The sequence below is a fragment of the Bubalus bubalis genome, chromosome 7, assembly GCF_019923935.1.
Source record: "Bubalus bubalis isolate 160015118507 breed Murrah chromosome 7, NDDB_SH_1, whole genome shotgun sequence".
In the NCBI taxonomy this organism is placed as follows: domain Eukaryota; kingdom Metazoa; phylum Chordata; class Mammalia; order Artiodactyla; family Bovidae; genus Bubalus; species Bubalus bubalis.
The window spans coordinates 40178073-40199656 of NC_059163.1; the positions used below are offsets into that span (position 1 = coordinate 40178073).

The 21584-nt window shown below is 34.8% G+C and overlaps 1 protein-coding gene across 9 annotated transcripts in view; it reads right to left on the minus strand.

The window, feature by feature from the left end:
* Positions 1-21584, minus strand: part of ADGRL3 (adhesion G protein-coupled receptor L3) — a 955586-nt gene that overhangs the window by 475436 nt on the left and 458566 nt on the right. The window lies entirely within an intron of this gene.

The window sequence follows — 21584 nt, forward strand, 5'->3', positions numbered from 1 at the left end:
GTTAAATGTTTGAAAAGTAAAACTTGCACTTCTTGTATGAAAGTAATTTTATTGACAAAATAAAACAGCAGGCTTTTTGTTTTTCTTATGCATTTAGTTTGAAATGAAGGATCTTGAATTACCCATAATACAATCATATCCCTATAAGTTCCAAAGAGTTTCAAAGAACAGCAAGGAGAGGTAAGAAAGCCTTCCTAAGTAAGCAATGCAAAGAAAGAGAGGAAACAATAGAATGGGAAAGACTAGAGATCTTTTCAAGAAATTTAGAAATACCAAGGAAATATTTCCTGCAAAGACAGGCATAATAAAGGAAAGAAATGGTATGGACCTAACAGAAGCAGAAGACATCAAGAGGTGGCAAGGATACACGAAAGAACTATACAAAAAAGATCTTCATGACCCAGATAACCATGATGGTGTGATCACTCACCTAGAGCCAGACATCCTAGAATGCAAAGTCAAGTGGGCCTTAGGAAACATCACTAAACAAAGCTAGTGGAGGTGACGGAATTCCAGTTGAGCTATTTCATTTCCTAAAAGATGATGCTGTGAAAGTGTTGTACTAAATATGCCAGCAAATCTGGAGAACTCAGCAGTGGCCACAGGAGTGAAAAAGTTCAGTTTTCATTCCAATTCCAAAGAAAGGCAATGTCGAAGAATGCTCAAACTATCACACAATTGTACTCATTTCACAAAATATCAAAGTAATGATCAAAATTCTCCAAGCTAGGCTTCAACAGTACATGAACCGTGAACCTCCAGATGATCAAGCTGGATTTAGAAAAGGCAGAAGAAGCAGAGATGAAATAGCCAACATCCGTTCGATCACTGATAAAGCAAGAGAGTTCCAGAAAAACATCTACATGTGCTTTAGTGACTACGCAAAAGCCTTTGACTATGTGGATCACAAAAATCTGTGGAAAATTCTTAAAGAGATGGGAATAGCAAACCACCAGTAAATCCTAAAGGAAATCAACCCTGAATATCCATAGGAAGTACTGATGCTGAAGCTGAAGTTCTAACACTTTGGCCACCTGATATGAAGAGCCAACTCATTGGAAAAGACCCTGATGCTGGGAAAGACTGAAGGCACGAGGAGAAGGGGATGACAGTGGATGAGATGAGTGGATGGCATCACCAACTCGATGGACATGAGTTTGATCAAGCTCTGTGGGTTGATGATGGACAAGAAAGGCTGTAATGCTGCAGTCTGTGGGGTCCCAAAGAGTTGACATGACTGAGCTATTGAACTGAACTGAATTGATGAAACATCAAGGTGTCTCTCTAACAAAATAAAATTAACAATTTTATTTACTCAATGAATATACACAAAAAGTGAAAAAAAATCACTTTTCAATGATACAAATTCTTTAAGTTACTTAGTTATTTTCTTTCTTTTTTTTTCCCTATCCACCCCAGTGGATCCTGTGTTCCACATTACGTTTTATCAAAGCGTTTTGCCAAAAAGAACCATAGTCAAATCACAAAAGGTAAGAGGAGAGCCTGGAGAAAGTTCTGTTGAGGTGATACAAGGAACTAAAATGTCCTCAATACTTAAACATAAGACATGACAACATAAAATTCCTAGAAGACAACATAGTCAAAACGTTCTCTGATATAAACTGCACTTTTATTTTTTTAAGTCTTCCAAGTCAATAAAAATTAAAAAATGGGACATAATCCAAACTTACAAGCTTTTGCCTAGCAAATAAAACCATAAAAAACCAAAATGATAATGTACTGAGTAGGAGAAAATATCAATATTTGCAAAGTATGCAACAGACAAGGGCTTATTCTCCAAAATAAACAAATAGCTGATACAATTCAACAACACTTAAAAAAAAAAAACTGAAAAATGGGCAAAAGACCTTAATAGATATTTATCCAGACATACAGATGGTCAGTAGGCACATGAAAAGATGTTTAACACTAGTAATTATTAGAAAAATGCAGATCAAAACTACAATACACCTTACACTGGTCAGAGAGGCCATCATTAAAAAGTCTATAAATAAAAAATATGGAGAGGATATGGAAAAACGGGAATCCTTGTACAGTGTTGGTGGGTATGTAAGCTGCCACAGCCACTATGAAGAACAATATGGAGTTTCCACAGAAAACTAAAAATAGAATTACCATTTTGATCCAGCCATCCCACTCCTGGGAATATATTGAGACAAAACTGTAATTCAGAAAGACATATGCATCCATATATCCTTTTCATCAGAGGGGACTGGAATTCAAAAGTAGGAAGTCAAGAGATACCTGGAGTAACAGGCAAGTTTGACCTTGGAGTACAAAATGAAGCAGGGCAAAAGCTAACAGTGTTTTACCAAGAGAATACACTGGTCATAGCAAACTCCCTTTTCCAACAATACAAGAGACAACTTTACACATGGACATCACCAGATGGTCAGTACAAATATCAGACTGATTATATTTCTTGAAGCCGAAGATGGAGAAGTTTTATACAGAAAGCAAAAACAAGACCACAACAGGAGAGAGACATAAGAGACATGGGTTAGATCCCTGGGTTGGGAAGATTCCCCTGGAGAAAGGCATGGCAACCAACTCCAGTACTCTTGCTTGGAGAATCCCATGGACAGAGAGGAGCCTGGCAGGCTACAATCCATGGGGCTGCAAAGAGTCAGACGACTGAAGCAACCAGCACGCACATACACCCCACCATCTCTCCCTCATTTTTGTTCAAGAATATACAGATTTGCAGTGGTGAGTGTTCTTCCCTTATTTGTAGCCATGAGCCTCTCTGAGATCAGAATCATTTTTAGCCATTGGTGCTATTAACCAAAGGCCAGATGTCAGGAAAGGGGGGAAAAATAAGAGAAGTGGGAGTAAGTTTAAATAGCTGCTTCTTTCTTGTTCAATTTTTCCTTCTGGAAATATCTCAATGCAGAAGAGATAACTACTTTATTCCCAAACCTATGGGCATATGTAAAAGAGCCTACCTAAATAATTCTGGTTTTACTTTTATGGAGGAGGGTCTTCAGAATTCAAAGATAATGAAGTAACTTATTATAAATTCTATTTAGGCTTTGTGGCCTTAGCCTACAAAGTGTCCAGCTATACTAGAAATTGTGTGGCAATGTGAATTTGGAGACAGTCCAAGTTTTCTAAGCTCTGAGAAAAGGAAAGATATAAGCATCTGAATGCAGATTTCCAAAGAATAGCTAGAAGAGATAAGAAAGCCTTCTTCAGCAATCAATGCAAAGAAATAGAGGAAAACAACAGAATGGGAAAGACTAGAGATCTCTTCAGGAAAATTAGAGATACCAAAGGAACATTTCATGCAAAGATGGGCTCGATAAAGGACAAAAATGGAATGGGACAGAAGCAGGGAGAAGGCAATGGCACCCCACTCCAGTACTCTTGCCTTTAAAATCCCATTGATGGAGGACCCTGGTAGGCTGCAGTCCATGGGGTCACTAAGAGTCAGACACGACTGAGCGATTTCACTTTAACTTTTCACTTTCATGCATTGGAGAAGGAAATGGCAACCCACTCCAGTGTTCTTGCCTTGAGAATCCCAGGGATGGGGGAGCCTGGTGGGCTGTCGTCTATGGGGTCGCACAGAGTTGGACACGACTGAAGCGACTTAGCAGTAGCAGCAGCAGTAACAGAAGCAGAAGATATTAAGAAGAGATGGCAAGAATACACAGAACTGTACAAAAAAGATCTTCATGACCCAGATAATCACAATGGTGTGATCACTGACCTAGAGCCAGACATCCTGGAATGTGAAGTCAAGTGGGCCTTAGAGAGCATGACTACGAACAAAGCTAGTGGAGGTGATCGGATTCCAGTTGAGCTACTTCAAATCCTGAAAGATGATGCTGTGAAAGTGCTGCACTCAATATGCCAGCAAATTTGGAAAACTCAGCAGTGGCCACAGGACTGGAAAAGGTCAGTTTTCATTCCAACCTCAAAGAAAGGCAATGCCAAAGAATGCTCAAACTACTGCACAATTGCACTCATCTCACACGCTAGTAAAGTAATGCTCAAAATTCTCCAAGCCAGGCTTCAGCAATATGTGAACCGTGAACTTCCAGATGTTCAAGCTGGTTTTAGAAAAGGCAGAGGAACCAGAGATCAAATTGTCAATATCCACTGGATCATGGAAAAAGCAAGGGAGTTCCAGAAAAACATCTCTTTCTGCTTTATTGACTATGCCAAAGCCTTTGACTGCATGGATCACAATAAACTGTGGAAAATTCTGAAAGAGATGGGAATAACAGACCACCTGATCTGCCTCTTGAGAAATCTATACACAGGTCAGGAAGCAACAGTTAGAACTGGACATGGAACAACAGACTGGTTCCAAATAGGAAAAGGAGTATGTCAAGGCTGTATATTGTCACCCTGCTTTTAACTTATATGCAGAGTACATCATGAGAAATGCTGGACTGGAAGAAACACAAGCTGGAATCAAGATTGCCGGGAGAAATATCAATAACCTCAGATCTGCAGATGACACCACCCTTATGGCAGAAAGTGAAGAGGAACTAAAAAGCCTCTTGATGAAGGTAAAAGAGGAGAGTGAAAAAGTTGGCTTAAATCTCAACATTCAGAAAACGAAGATCATGGCATCCGGTCCCATCACTTCATGGCAAATAGATGGGGAAACAGTGGAAACAGTGTCAGACTTTATTTTGGGGGGCTCCAAAATCACTGCAGATGGTGACTGCAGCCATGAAATTAAAAGATGCTTACTCCTTGGAAGGAAAGTTATGACCAACCTAAATAGCATATTCAAAAGCAGAGACATTACTTTGCCAACAAAGGTTCGTCTAGTCAAGGCTATGGTTTCTCCTGTGGTCATGTACGGATGTGAGAGTTGGACTGTGAAGAAGGCTGAGCGCCAAAGAATTGATGCTTTTGAACTGTGGTGTTGGAGAAGACTCTTGAGAGTCCCTTGGACTGCAAGGAGATCCAACCAGTCCATTCTGAAGGAGATCAGCCCTGGGATTTCTTTGGAAGGACTGATGCTAAAGCTAAAACTCCAGTACTTTGGCCACCTCATGCGAAGAGTTGACTCATTGGAAAAGACTCTGATGCTGGGAGGGAATGGGGGCAGGAGGAGAAGGGGACGACAGAGGATGAGATGGCTGGATGGCATCACTGCCTCGATGGACGTGAGTCTGGGTGAACTTCGGGAGTTGGTGATGGACAGGGAGGCCTGGTGTGCTGCGATTCATGGGGTCACAAAGGGTCGGACACGACTGAGCGACTGAACTGAACTGAGACTGGATTGCCCAAGAGGTATTTCCTTAGAGGAGAACTTATGCTCAGTTTTAGCAAACTTTATATTCAGACCCTTTCTTCTGACACTTAGTGGTTTCTATTTCACGCTTTTGTTTGTTGGGTTTAAAAATACAGCTGACTCTCCATTGTGCTAGTTGCTTCATTAAGAGGAAGATTTTGTAAAGATGATATTGCCTATACTCCCTCCTAATATTCTATCTCTGTTTATTACTAATGTAAACAGTGTGTGGGTGAAAATTCCTTATGTAGTCTATCAAGATGTTTCCAACAATATTGACAGAATAAAATGACACTGGTAAGACACAATTCACAAGTATAAGACTTCCTTTAAAAATTTACAAAGATTACTGCTTGAAATATAATATTTAAATAGAAGAGAAAAAAATCTACAAAGCTTGATTATTCAATGATAAGACTAAAGGAGTGACTTGTGAAGACATTCAGAGGCCACATTTCTTTTCAGACAAGTGACCTTTTCATAATGTAAAATATAGCCTCTTATAAGTATGTAGGTGAACTCTTAAATAGAGAAACAAACACTTTCAAGAAATAATAGCTTTGCTTATATCTGTAACATATTGTACAGTATTATGCCTGTTATTAATCTAGTCACGTGCAAGTCGCTCAGTCTTGTCAGACTCTGTGATCCCATGGACTACACAGCACATGGAATTCTCCAGGCCAGAATACTGGAGTGGGTAGCCATTCCCTTCTCCAGGGGATCTTCCCAACCCAGGGATGGAACCCAGGTCTCCCGCTTTGCAGGCAGGTTCTTTACCAGCTGAGCCACAAAAGATAAATCATTTTGTGATAGTCCACATAAATTCAAATTTGTCTTTGGAACAGGGGTGGCTAGTTTGGATTATCTCCTAAGCATGCATTTCCCTTTTTCCTTTCCAGACAGATAAAACTTTGGTTAGCATTCTTCCCTCATTATGAGGCATGTGCTTCACCTGAAATTAGAACAATTCTTAGTTTCAGAGGTAATTTTAAAGTAAGAAAGTAATAGCATTCTTATAGAGGACTATAAAGCAAGGAGTGGGGTAGGGAAGAGAGACTAAACATACTAAAACAATGAGGTCTAAGGTCCCAGAACATAAAGAAGTAAAAGTCTTCAACACATCCACCCCTAAAAATCTTTCTGGCTTTAAAGATAAACTTCATGTGCTAAGGATTTTCCCAGAACCAGAACTCTTTACACAGTGACCATAACATTTTTAAAAACTACAGCAAGAAAAACATCTACAAATATAAACACATTCTATCATATTTCTTTGGAATATGAACTTGATGATAGAGGGAGACAGGAATTATTTAAAAACTTTGACACTCATAAGAAAACAAACATCAAATCCAGACTAACACCTCTTATTCAACAATAGAAGATAATATAGAAAACATTTCTCTAGTCATAATAACAATCACTTTGGCATCATGCTATTTCACATGTGAAAAAAACCACAAACTTTCTATTCTCATTATGGCCCTTCAAGGCAAATATTTTAATTCTAACTTGCTCAGTAATCCATGTGTACTGGGACACATGGCTTGGATTTGAAACCAAAGTCTGCTTCAAAGATCTCAAAGCAAAACAATCAATGCATTGAACCTACAAGAGGGGACATACATATCTGAGAGTAAGGGGGTGGTTTCTAAATGTCTTTTTAAAGGTATTAACATGATTTTGGAGCTTCAAAAGACACATTTTCTTAAAATGTCTCTATACCATTGTTGAAAATCTCATTTCCAATTTGTTTCCACTTATAATTAGGAAATTTTATTTTTGAATTCCAAAGTCTAAGAATTTAAACTGTTTTTTTTTCATTTTGTTAATAAACAAGACATACTTTTATTAATAAAACTAAAGATAAGTCAATCTGATTTCCAAATAAACTAGCTATGAAAACAGATTAATATATATCTAAACTTCAAGGCACAGGATCATATTTAACTCTGGATTAATCATTTTATCTATTTGAGTATCAGTATCATAAATAGTAAAATATAGTAAATGTCTTCTCCATCATCCTAAAAACAAATAAAATATATTTTAAAATAAAACAAAGAAATGGATGAGAAACATATCCCTCTAATTATCAATAAATGAAAGAAAAAGTAAACATTAAATTTTGATAATGATATAACAATGTGATTCCAGGGCAGACACATTTTTTTTTCCTAAAATCAATCAACATCCAAGAAATACATAAAATAAATTCTCTATACACTTCTGTCTCAGAAGGTATATTATTTATTTATATTTGGTACATGCCAACACTGCTGACATAATAGTTTCAAAACTAAGGGTACACTGAGTTCATACCACAACCATCAAAGCAACGTGTTCTTCAATTGGTTCCTGCAAGAAACTGTGGAACAACAGACTAAAGGACTCTGGAAGATATTTCTTATATTGCAGCTCCTTTTTGGTCATTTGTTGCTCACAGTTTATTATAATACAATTACAGCTATAAAATATATATCCAATTATATCATATAGGAAAATCATCTTTTCATTTACATACAATAATGTAACATTTGAGATATATGTTATGTACCTCATAACTTACACTACGACACATTTTTCTTTCCATTAGTTTGCAGGATAAGGGTCATATTCCATTCTAATACCCATGTGGATTTGTGCTTTTTTATTAATTTACACTTTCTATGACTTTCATTAAAATCTTTTATATAATTATTGTTGTTATAGTTGCAGTGTTTTCTTTTAATGTCACAGTAGGGAAATGCTATTGGAAGAAATAATTGAATAATATACAACAGAAATGCTCAAGGATGTAGCATGTTGCCAGAACTTGGTGGGCATAATCCTGAAATTAAAGCAAAACCAATTACTATGAAATAAGAAACTCAATGTTAAATCAGTAAATAATATTAGAATAGTATATTTTGTAAGATGTTCATATTGGTAGAAGACTTATAAATCTTTCATGTAACATTACTATACTGTTAACTTCCAACCCATAGCCATTTATATTCCTCTTTTCATATTAGCTCATAACCATATCCTCTTGTATTTTATAATACTTTTGAAGTATGCTTTTCTCTTTACATATGGCAATATTTTTGTAGAATCATATTATTTTCCTAATATTACTTCCTCAATGAACTAACATGTCCAATAAACAGCTCCAAATGTTTATTTTCATAAGGTTGATAGTACTAATAGTCATGAGTACTAACAGTTTTGGAAAGATCAAAGTCTTTTCAAGCCAAAACTCTCAACATATATTTATATATGGAAATAAGCCCATATGCATGAAAAAAAACATATTTTTGCTTTTACCATTTGTAAGTCTAATTACAAATAAATATGATTTACATATCTTGCTGTAACATATGTGACAAAGTATTGTAAATACCTAATTTCACAGAAACTGGGATCAATTAATGCAATTTTTCATACTAACAAATGCTAGAGTAATGGTTATTCTCCAATGACTTGGGAAATACCATTTTTTTATAAATTAATCACATAACATAATGAGAAATTCAAAATGTATTGCACAGAATGACTTGTTAATGAAGAGAAAATAAATCAGTTTAAGCTTGTGTCTAACACAGTATTCATGGAGGCAAAATTACCAATATGTTTTCAGCATGATGTGGCAGAATATGCAAAATAAAATAGAAAATAAGCATAAACTGACCACAAATAAAACAAACTTACTGTAGTGTAGCACAAAGACCCACTTTGTTTTCTATAACTATTATCAAAAGCCTTATAGAGATTTGTGCTACCTAAAATCTCATTACATAAAACATTAGAAATTTTAATATATTGTGTTACTCAAGTTTGATTTTAAAAAGATTGACATGATACATTTTCTTTTATAAGTATTTCAAATTCCTATGTGATATATGTAGTTTCTAATTCATGAGCCTCACTTTGCTAAAGTCTGCCCATCAACTGATATCTATTTCCTTTTATTTCCATACACATACAAAAACTGGTATATTATTCCCCATTAATACCTATAAGTTCATCTTTACTGAAGTATTTCCATGGATAATTGTTTCCCTATAAACTCTAAAATGTTAAAAAGAATAACAGAATTTGATTTCATTATTTTTTAAGAAAAAACATCTTGCAATTGAGTGATTTTTTTCTGAAAACTTATCCTTAGGGAGAAAATATCATATAATTTAATAAGCTTCATGCCATGTTTCAAGTTATGACCAACCTAGATAGCATATTCAAAAGCAGAGACATTACTTTGCCAATAAAGGTCCGTCTAGTCAAGGCTATGGTTTTTCCAGTGGTCATGTGTGGATGTGAGAGTTGGACTGTGAAGAAAGCTGAGCACCGAAGAATTGATGCTTTTGAACTGTGGTGTTGGAGACGACTCTTGAGAGTCCCTTGTACTGCAAGGAGATCCAACTGGTCCATCCTAAAGGAGACCAGTCCTGGGTGTTCATTGGAAGGACTGATGCTGAAGCTGAAACTCCAGTACTTTGGCCACCTCATGTGAAGAGTTGAATCACTGGAAAAGACCCCCATGCTGGGAGGGATTGGGGGCAGGAGGAGAAGGGGATGACAGAGGATAAGATGGCTGGATGGCATCAGCAACTCGATGGATATGAATTTGGGTAGACTCCAGGAGATGGTGATGGACCGAGAGGCCTGGTGTGCTGTAATTCATGGGGTTGCAAAGAGTCAGACACGACTGAGTGACTGAACTGAACTGATGACAGCTAAGCACTAATGTATACATATATATGCAGGGTGAACATGCACACATATGTGTGTGTTTGATTTCTTTTCAGCAACAGTGATTGGTTCATACTTCTTTCCTGGGTAAGGCCTTTTATTAAAAATAGTACATATTTCAGACAGAGCACATCAGGCAATAGATTGTAGTAGTTATCATGATTTTGAAGCTGGATTTATTATGTTAAAACTGCAGCTTTGACATTAAAGTGTATAACTTTGGGATGCTCATCAAACTCTCTATGCTTTAGTTCCCAGATCAGTAAAGGAAGAATGATAATAGTACCCATTTTATATAAGTGAGAGAAGAATTAAATATGTTAGTTCATGTAATGTGCTTAGAATACTGTCTGGCTAATATGAAGTTCTCAATAAATATTGCTTGATATATGGTTATAGCTGTAATATTTAGTAACTCAATCAGATTTGTTCTATCAGTGCATGTATCTGTCAATACAAGATACATAACATTGTACTAAACATTCTATAAATATAATTGATTCAAATAAACAAGGGGTTGAGAAGCTGGAGAGTGTCAGATTCACAAAGAATAAATTTTTCTATCAAAAACGTCAATGATAAAAATTTGTGGCTATAATTGAATATTAATAAAACCTGAGTAAACCAAACCAATATTTGGTTGAGTGTTTCCATGAGAGGTAATGAGTTTCTTTACTCACCATCATGAACACAATCAAGAGTACTGTTCTTAACTAATCTTAATACTTTATCATTCTTCCTATAGTAAACAAAACCCCAAATTTCTCAACTAAGGCACTTCATGGGCTTAAAATAAATTCTAAAATAAGTTAATTTCTATATGCTTTAATAATCTATTTGTATAATGGAAATAATAATAAAATGTATCTCCTAGTGTTATTGAGAGGAATATACGAGTTAATGAAAGGTACAAATCACTACCAGAATATATAGCAAATAAAAAGCACCCATACACACATCCAGGTATTATTATCAATAACAACTAAATATGCTTTCTATTTGTTCACGCACATAATATTCTAGACATTAATACTCCAGCAAAAGGTAAAAATCAGTAAGAAAGGATATTTTTCCAAAGATGAAACTAAATGGCTATATTGTTCAATTTTGTAAGGTTGGTTTCATTAAAACCCTTCTCTTGCTTGAACAACAGATTGAATTATATGAAATGTGGATAGATCTGAATATTTCACTTGCTTTTTCTGATACACTAAAAAAGTAAAAAGACCTTTCCTTATGATAGAAATTATTCTTAGTATATCACTAATTACCAAAGAAATGCAAATCAAAACCACACTGAGGTATCAACTCATACCAGTCAGAACTGATATCATCAAGAAGTTTACAAATAATAACTCTCCTATTCTATTGGTAGGAATGCAAATTGGTGCAGCAACTATGGAAAACAATATAGAGGTTTCTTAAAAAACAAAAAATAGAGCTACCATATGATTCAGTGTTCCCACTCATGGGCATACATCCAGAAAAAAAAAAAAAAAAAAACTCTAATTTAAAAGGATACTTTAACCCAATGTTCACAGCAGCAGTATTTATAAAAGCCAAAAGCCAATCTAAGTGTCTATCAGCAGATGAGTGGGTAAAAGAAGATGTGAACATTTTTCAGCTGTAAAAAGAATGAAATAATCCTTTTTAAATTGATACAGATGAACTAGAGATTATCATACTGAGGGAAGTTAGTCAAAGACAAAATATTGTATCACTTATATGCGGAATCTAAAAAATAATACAAACAAATCTTTTTTTTTTTTTTTTGTCCATACCACATGGCCTATAGGATCTTAGTTCTTTAACCAGGTATCAAACCTGCACCCCCTGCACTGGAAGCATGAAGTCTTAACTGCTGGACTGCTGGGAAAGTCCCACAAATGAATCTGTATCCAAAAGGGAAACAGACTCAGAGAAATAGAACTCAAACTCACAGTAACAAAAGGAAAGGTGGGGTAAATTAGGTGTATAGGATTAACATATATTAATATAACCTACTATGTATAAATAGATAAGCAATAAAGATTTCCTGTGTGACACAGGGAACAATATTCAATATCATATAATAACCTATAGCTGGAAAACAATCAGAAATATATATTTTTATATATATATCTGTATAACTGAATCACTTTGCTATATAGTTGAAACTAACATAATTGTGTAAATCAACTACACATAAATTTACAAAGATAAAAAGGTATTCTTAGTGTCTTAGAAGAAGACAAATAAGCACAGCAAAAAAAAAAAAAAAAATCATAGGCTTTGTGCCCAAAGAGAGCAGGTGTGTTTGCACAATCATACAGTAAGTAATTTCAGATAAATTTCTTAACTCTGTTTAACTCAGCCTCCTCATCAGTAAAATTAAAAATGAAAGACAGTAAATATATTCTGAAAGCCACTCCCACAATATCCTCAGCAACTTTTAAAATCACTGTAACGATAAGAGAAACTGAGGTATTTATTCTGAATATCTGCTACATATCACTATAACTTATTTTCCTTCAGAGTCCAGTTACATTGCATTAATCAGTAACAAAATTTATGCTCATAAATTGTTAGTTGTTTTCCATTTCAATTGAAATTATACTCAAGATAATAGCTTCAGTGTTTTTATCCTATGTTCTCTAATTTTCAGAAAATTCTTATCCTTCTTCACTTATTAGTATCTTCTAAACATTTTATACAAGATGTCAAGTTCTACATAGTGACCACAGGGTGTACAATTTCTAAAAATTTTAGAAATGCGGAAACAATTATGATGATCTTTCACTATGAATGAAAAAGGTTATTCTTATATTTTATAAATCAAATGTGAAACAGAACAAATCCTAGGTAAATCTATCATTCTCACTCTACCTCTATTTCGAGGTCGCTTTTAGGTTTATTTTGTTTAGCATATTTCCCAATGCATTTGCTAATGGCTTCAGGCACTGGAATTACCATGAATTAAAACAATTAAAAAGAACTCAGAAAATATAGAGTGCCAGGGAACAGCTGCCCAAACATTCTTCAATTCTGTCTTTACAAGGCTGACTCTTTTTAAAAAAGAAAACTGATACCAACAATACACAAAAATGAAAAATATTTTCCACTATACATACTTATATAAATTCAGTTTCTCTAAAATATTTGTGTTTAGGATAATATCATAAGAGGGCTATCTCGCCATTCCCACAAAATCATACTGCTAACCTGTGTAGTAATTTTATTCAAAAAATAGCTATTCTAACTTTCTACTGTTTTAATCACTTTATTTGTAATTTTAGCAGGTTTTGTAATTTTATGTAAGTTATGAGTATCTGAACAGAAAATTATGTTAGTAAGTTTTAGGCATGAGCCTAATTCTCATTTGATTTTATATTAGCAGAGGGTACTATATAACACAGAGATATTAATCCCTTCAAATATAATTCACTTATAGAAAATGTCTACATGATTTTAAAACAAATAGGATGAGTATTATGCAATGTAAAAATAATTAAAACAGAACATAAATCACTAATTTCACCCAATTATTAGAAATGAAAAAAAAATCTTTGGAAAATCATCAATTTTTCTAAATTTGGGACTCATGACCTTCTTAACTCTTAAAATAATTAAGATTTCCAAACTACCAGTTTATATGAGTTATATCTATCAATATTTACCATATTAGAAATTAAATAACTGAGATATTTTTAAAAGTACATTGTTGCTAGTGCCTTGATCCCTGCTAATGTTACCTACCACTGCTTTTGCGCAATCAGTGCCTGCACTAAATACGATGAAAATGGCAAATATTATGTCAGAATTTTTATGAAAATAGTTTTGATGCTGCGGAATGTCAAGAAAGAACCCAAGGATTACAAGTTTCCATGAACAGTGTTAGAGCGTGGCTGCGCAAGGGGGTAACACTCCCCAAGGCCTATCAGAGACAGCCAACACAACGGCCTTTAACTTTTCCCCTAATCTTTCCTGAAACACTTGAATAATTTACTGATTTTTAAATTTCAAATTACACATACATAATATAATTTCATTCAAAATCAGATGACCAGTGAGGAGGACTAGGAAGTACTTTAGCAGAGTATTACCAAATAGGTATTCTCAAAATCAAAATGCAACAAAATATAAGAGAAGAGATAAATGCCTTTCAGATATAAACTTTTCAGTTTTTCCATATTCTCTACATTTGGGCTTTGGGAATGGGACTTTTCTTCCTTCCTTCATTTCCTTCACTCTTCTTTTTTTCCTTTGTGTTTCCTTAATAAGCATACATACGAACATTACTGTTCATACTTACAGCAAAGAGTTATATATTACCATTTATATGCTTATATTCTTTTGTTCTTTTTATTGCATTAAAATATGTATTCAATGAAAAAATTCCTGAAAATGTGGAATTGTTTTTGATTTGTTATAATTTCCAAGAGAAATACAGGACATAATGCAATGAATGTGTCAAGGGACCAAAGGAGAATACTCAAACTGAAAAATTCATGTCTATATACAAAGTTATTACAGAGTATATTCAGCTGCTGCTGCTGCTAAATCGCTTCAGTCGTGTCCAACTCTGTGCCACCCAATAGACGGCAGCCCACCAGGCTCCCCAGTCCCTGGGATTCTCCAGGCAAGAACACTGGAGTGGGTTGCCATTTCCTTCTATGTACATACAAAAACTGTCACTTTGCCATTTCCTCCTTTACTGATATTGAAAGAGTTCTTAACATCACTAGGATTGACTGCAACAAAAACAAAGCCCTTTTTGTACACTGTAAAATCCCCTGCAGTGCTACTGATATAAACTGAAACAGAACTTTTTCAGAAAGGTGAGAAACGATTTTCTCTCTTCCTCCCACCACTTGTGTTTTTTTTTTTTGCATGTTCCTGATGTAACTATGACATGTGGAAATGTAATATTGCTAAACTGGTGCTGGCAGGTTAAAAGTAAAACTTAAATCATTTATTTAAATAGAAAAAATTACTACTTTATACAGTTAACATCTCTTCTTGATAGAAAACTCTAAAGAGGGTACTTCTTAAATGTCTAGATTCATGATATTTGATTCCAAGATAATTCAAAAGGTAATAAACATATTTATATCCATGCCTCCAGAAATAACTGCTAATATTTCTTTGATAATATCCCCATTGAAACACCCACTAAATCTAACTGGACTTTAAATTTTAGATGTAAAATCTAAATATTTAGATATTTAATATTTAAATATTTATATTTAATATTCAGGTTTTAGCTTTAAAAAGAATGCATTAAGGATAGACACAAAGACAAAATACAGTAGAAACAACACGGGGTAGAGAAGGAGATGGAGATTAACAACGAAGAGCATGAATAATCTTACTGTGGTGATGTAAACATCCTAAAACTGATTTATGGAAATGATTGCACCTCTTGATAAACATACTAGAAAAAAGTTATCATACATGCAAAATGAGTGAATTATACAGTATATAAAAATGCTTCAATAAAGTTGTATTTTAAAATGAACACACTGAGTGAGAGAAGCTAGACACCAAAAATCATATACTGTATGAATCAATTTATTTGAATTTAAATTGAACAAAACTAATTTAAGATAATAGACAATACAGTAACAGCAATTCTTGGTTGGGGGGAATATGGCTGGTGCAGAGCACAAGGTGGGATATCTGAGATATACTTAATATTCTGTCTTCACTTGGTTGCTGTTAGATGAGCTTGGTTTGTAAAAATTCTGTGAGATGCACACTTATGAGATTAAGAAGAGGTGGCAAAAATACACAGAAGTACTATACAAAAAAAATCTTAATGACCCAGATAACCACAATGGTGTGGTCACTCACCTAGAGGCAGACATCCTGGAGTGTAAAACAAGTGGGTCTTAGGAAGCATTACTACAAACAAAGCTAGTGAAGGTCATGGAATTCTAGCAAAGCTATTTCAAATCCTAAAAGATGATGTGCTTAAAGTGTTGCACTCACTATTGCAGCAAATTTGGAAAAGTCAGCAATTGTCACAGGACTGGAAAAGGTCAGTTTTCATTCCAATCCCAAAGAAGGCAATGCCAAAGAATATTCAAAGTACTGTAGAATGACACTCATTTCACATGCTAGCAAGGTAGCATTCAAAACCTTCAAGATAGGCTTCAACAGTACGTGAACCTGGGAATTTCCAGATGTTCTAGCTGGATTTAGAAAAGGCAGAGGAACCAGAGATCAAATTGGCAACATCCACTGGATCACAGAAAAGGCAATTAAAAAAAAAAAATCCACTTCTGCCTCATTGACTATCTTAATACCTTTGACTGGGTGGATAATAATGAATTGGAAAATTCTTAAAAAGATGGGAATACCAATCAGCTTACCTGCTTCCTGAGAAAACTGTATGCAGGTCAAGAAGCAACAGTTAGAACCAGACATGGAATAATGAACTGGCTCCAAATTGGAAAGGAGTACATTAATGTTGTATACTGTCACCCTGCTTATTTAACTTATATGTAGAGTACATCATGTGAAATGTCGGGTTGGATGAATCACAATCTAGAATCAAGACTGTTAGGAGAAATATTAAAAACCTCATATATGCAGATGATACTGACTTAATGCCAGAAACAAATGAGGAACTAAAGAGCCTCTTGATGAAGGTGAAAGAGAAGAGTGAAAAAGCTGGCTTAAACTCAACATTCAAAAAATTAAGACAAGGCATCCGGTCCCATCACTGCAAGGCAAAGACATGGAGCAAAAATGGAATAGTGGCAGATTTCATTTTCTTGGGCTTCAAAATCACTGAAGATGGTGACTGCAGCCTTGAAATTAAAAGATGCTTGCTCCGTGGAAGAAAAGCTATGACCAACCTAGACAGCATATTAGAAACAGAGACATCACTTTGGTGACAAAGATATGTCTAGTCAAAACCATGTTTTTCTAGCAGTCATGTACAGATGTGAGAATTGGACCATACAGAAGGCTATGTGCCGAACAGCTGATGCTTTCAAATTGTGTTGCTGGAAAAGATTCTCAAGACTCCCTTGGAGCAAGGAGATCAAACCAGAGAATACTAAGGAAATCAACCCTGAATATTCATTGGAAGGGCTGATCCTGAAGCTGAAATTCCAATACTTTGGCCACCTAATGCAAAGTGCCAACTCATTGGAAAAGACCCTGATGCTAGGAAAGATTGAGGGCATGAGGAAAAGGGGGCAGTAGATGGTGAGATTGATGGATGGCATCAACAACTCAATGGACATGAGTTCAAGGAAACTCTGGGAGATAGTGAAGGACAGGGAAGCCTTGTGTGCTGCAGTCCATGAGGTCACAAAGAGTCCAACATGACTTAGCAACTGAACAACAGCAGTGTGCAATTAGCAGTATGTATGTTATACTGCAATAAATCACAGTATTTCATATACATATTGAAAGTGAAAGCTGCTCAGCCCTGTAGACTCTTTGCAACCCCATGGATTATACAATCCATGGAATTCTCCAGGCCCGAATACTGAAGTGGGTAGCCTTTTCCTTCTCCAGGGGATCTTCCCAACCCAGGGATCAAACCCAGGTCCCCCACATTGCAGGCGGATTCTTTACCAGCTGAGCTTCAAGGGAAGTCCAAGAATACTGGAGTGGGTAGGCTATCCCTTCTCCAGTGGATCTTCCTGACCCAGGAATTGAACTGGGGTCTCCTGCATTGCAGGTGTATTCTTTACCAACTAAGCTATGAGGGAAACCCTCCTATACATACTCATATACATACTGTGAATGTTGCTCAGTTGTGTCTGACTCTTTGCGACCCCATGGACTAGTCCGTGGAATTCTCCAGGCCAGAATACTGCAGTGGGTAGCCATTCCCTTCTCCAGAGGATCTTCCCAACCCATGGATTGAACCCAGGTGTCCTGAACCCAGGTCTCCAGCAATGCAGTAGGATTCTTTACCAGCTAAGCCACCAGGGAAGCCCATTCATATACATATGCTTATTCAAATTTCCTTTTCAACTTTAACATTATGGGCAATTGTATGTAATGTAAGGCTATTATATCAGATACTTAAAATATTTGTCAAAAATTGGCTGAGGATGTCACAAAATATGATTTTCAAACTTCCCATATTTACTTGGAATTTGTGTTTAGTTTATAAGATGGACACTGGTAGTTTTAGTAACAAGGGAATAGCATCCAAGCTACTTTATTGTCAAATCGTCAAGGCTTCCTAAGAGCGTATGTGTTGAATCTACAGGAATGGTTGGTGGTGAGATGCTGGCCTCAGGCACATTGGGAAGAGGATCTAGAGAGATTAAGTTGTGCACATCAGACATCAATAATCATATGAACTCCTGACAGAAAAGGACGGGTGAATGGTTATTGAATAGAAGCTGCTCCCTGTGTTCTTTTTCAGTATTCATCCACTTCTATATCTAACATCACTTTGGTCTCTTCCAGTTCCACTAATGTTGCAATCCTTCAAAGACCAGTCTAACACTTCCATTTCAGCTGAATGCTCCCTAATACCATGTAGGTAACAGAGAACTTCTTGTTTTGAACTCTTCAATTAATGTAAATAAGATAGAAATAAATTACTGAACAAATGATATAGCAATTTAGTTTTTATTGAACAAAAATATATAGTTTTATGAATTAGAATCATGACTGATGTATTTATCCACCAAACTCCAGAGTAACTCTCACAGTGAACTTCATATCGTGAACTTTCAGATACTGGTAGAATTAAAAACCACAAGTATTTCCATTAATAGCTGGTGATAACAGGTGCATTCAAAATGTAAAAGTCCTGCAGTTATTAGTTGCCAGTCATGTTCATTTAGATTCAAAAGCTATATGTATTATATTTTAAACTCAACTGTATAAACATAAAATGCAAATAAACAAAAATGAATCAGATAATAAATTTAAGAAAGCTTTTGATTGGCATGACAAAATTGGACAGCATATGTATTTCTTCATTAATACATATATTTGATTTGATTTAAGATATATGTATTTGACTTGACTTGAAATATATACATATATATGATTACTACATTCAAAGTTTACTTTTAGGTAAAATTAAGAGCAAGTCTGCACTCCAGAAGCCTACTATTTACTTTAGACAAGGAAATGATCTAAAATATGGTAATACGCATCTATTATTTAGATGCAAAAGAAATGGATGTAGATGATAATAGGTGAGGGGCAGCATAAGAAGTTCTGAGAAGGGAAAGTAAATGTGTTCTGACATTTTAACGAATCTTCAAGCAATATAATGAAAAAAAAAAGGCACAAAATACTCAGAGAAATTGGGGGAAGAATGGTATGAAAACACACTTGGATTTGAGAACAGCAGGCTTAATCTGAAAGGCAGTGAGGAAACTGAACTCTCCAGAGCAGATTCTATAGTTCTACTGGGGGAAAAAAATGTAGAAATCATGTGTCATACCCTTTTTGATACAAGTCCCCAATTTTTCACATCAAACGTACATATTAGCATACAATTTATTTATGCATTCATTCAATGTGTATTCAAACATCCACAGAAATAACATGTCATGCCTGTCCTTGTCTGTGACATCTGTCTAATTTATGAGGTTGAAGTTATGAAGCCTTTTTAACAAGGTTTTGCAAAGATACATATATAATTTTTTGACTTCAGTAATAATGCACCCATTAGAGACATGCTTAAAAATTGTAGACTCTGATAAAATGTCCTTCTAGAAGTTTAAATAAAAGAAAACACAATAATTAATCTAAAATACCTTTTAAAAAGATCTTTTCTATTATGGTTTTAATTCAAACATATTATTTAACCTGTCAACATCATAATTAATTTGCTACTTAGTAATTATGAGCATTATTAAATAAGCTAGCATTGGCATGACAGTGAGAGTTCATTATGAAGCAGCTTAAGTGGACGTGATCATCCCATATCTTGGGAGCTTACAAAATGGAACCAGATATCTTCTCTCCATTTATTTTGGACAGGTGTAAATGTAGTACATTTAATAATTTAAATGCAAGCAAGAATCTTGCCTCCATGGAGAATTAGCCATAGCTATTACAGTTAACTGACAATTCTTATTTGAGAGCCCCCCAGCAAGGATTCTATAAATGATTTACTCAGGGTGCTTAAAGCAATTTTCCTCTGCAGATTTGTCACTTTACAGATGCATCCCATCTAATTCAGTAGCTCCAGAAGATCCATTGTAACAATATTTTTTGCAATAATTATAAGATTAAGGGCTTATTTTGGGAGCCATTAATAATATCAATGAAAGAATTAAGACAATTTTTTGTGAAAAATCATATAGAGATCAAAGAGCTAGAGAAGTTAATGCTTCTCTACATTTTAAATGAAAACATAATCACAGAAAAGCAGAAATTCCTCCTCAACCCACTCCCAAAAAGGATTCTGAAAAATCCTATGTTTGGTTTTCTAACCAAAACAAATAAAATAACAATTTAGTCATTGTGCCGATTCCATACCACTTGTGGAAAAACTGCTCTTGAAAGATGATATTAACACCTATATGCAACAAAATGATTAGCTTTCTAATCACCAAACTTGTATCAAATGGAATTCCTAATTTTAAAATCTTATTTCCCATTAACACTCATCTTACCATGAGCCAGCATTTTAGAAACAAATAAGAGCCCTCAGATTTGCCCAGAGACCACTATCCTTCCATTATATCCCAGATGCTCTATCATCAAAATCCTGGCATGATATAATTTCTCTGATTAATTTACACAACAGTAATTTATAAAAATAGAGACTTATGTATCTGAATTTTAAGTATCAAGAAGGTTAAAAATAAGGCAATCTTTCGTAAGTACAGGAAAGATAATCCTGAAAATCACTGTTTTTGCAGTTTTAATTCAATTTATCTTTACATATGGTATGACTTCCTCCATATTTTAAGAAATCCTTAAACAAAAGAAAGAAATGCCTGAATAGAAATTCTAACTAAAAACAAATTTACTAAATAGTTTATTAAGTTTTAAAAAAATACCTTGTGAGTAAGTAGTCAGACAGTATACAGGTTTGTCAAAGATGAATCACTTCGTTACTGATTTCTGATAAATCACAATAGTGAGCAAATATATGAATGATATTTAGTATTTAACTAATTTATTAAGAAATACTTAAGCACCTGTTGTGAAGAGCCAATTCACTGGAAAATGCTCTGATGCTGGGAGGGATTGAGGGCAGGAGGGGAAGAGGGCAACAGAGAATGAGATGTTGGATGGCATCATCAAGTCAATGTACATGAGTTTGGGCAAACTCAGGAAGACAGTGAAGGACAGGGAAGCCTGCAGCCCATGAAGTCACAAAGAATCAGATACAACTGAATAACTGAATAACAACATTAAGAAATTCTAATATAAACTTTCTAAACTATAAATTTGAATTAACCAGTCTCTTTAGAATTGAAGATTTTCTTTTACTTATCCAATGATATTGTATGATACTCTAATTTATATTTATTTTAATATTGTAATACTTCAGACAGTTTAAATGTATAAAATGAATTAATTCATATACTAGATATCTAAGGAAAACTTTTAAAATTGCTTTCCAAGGTCAAATAATCATTAA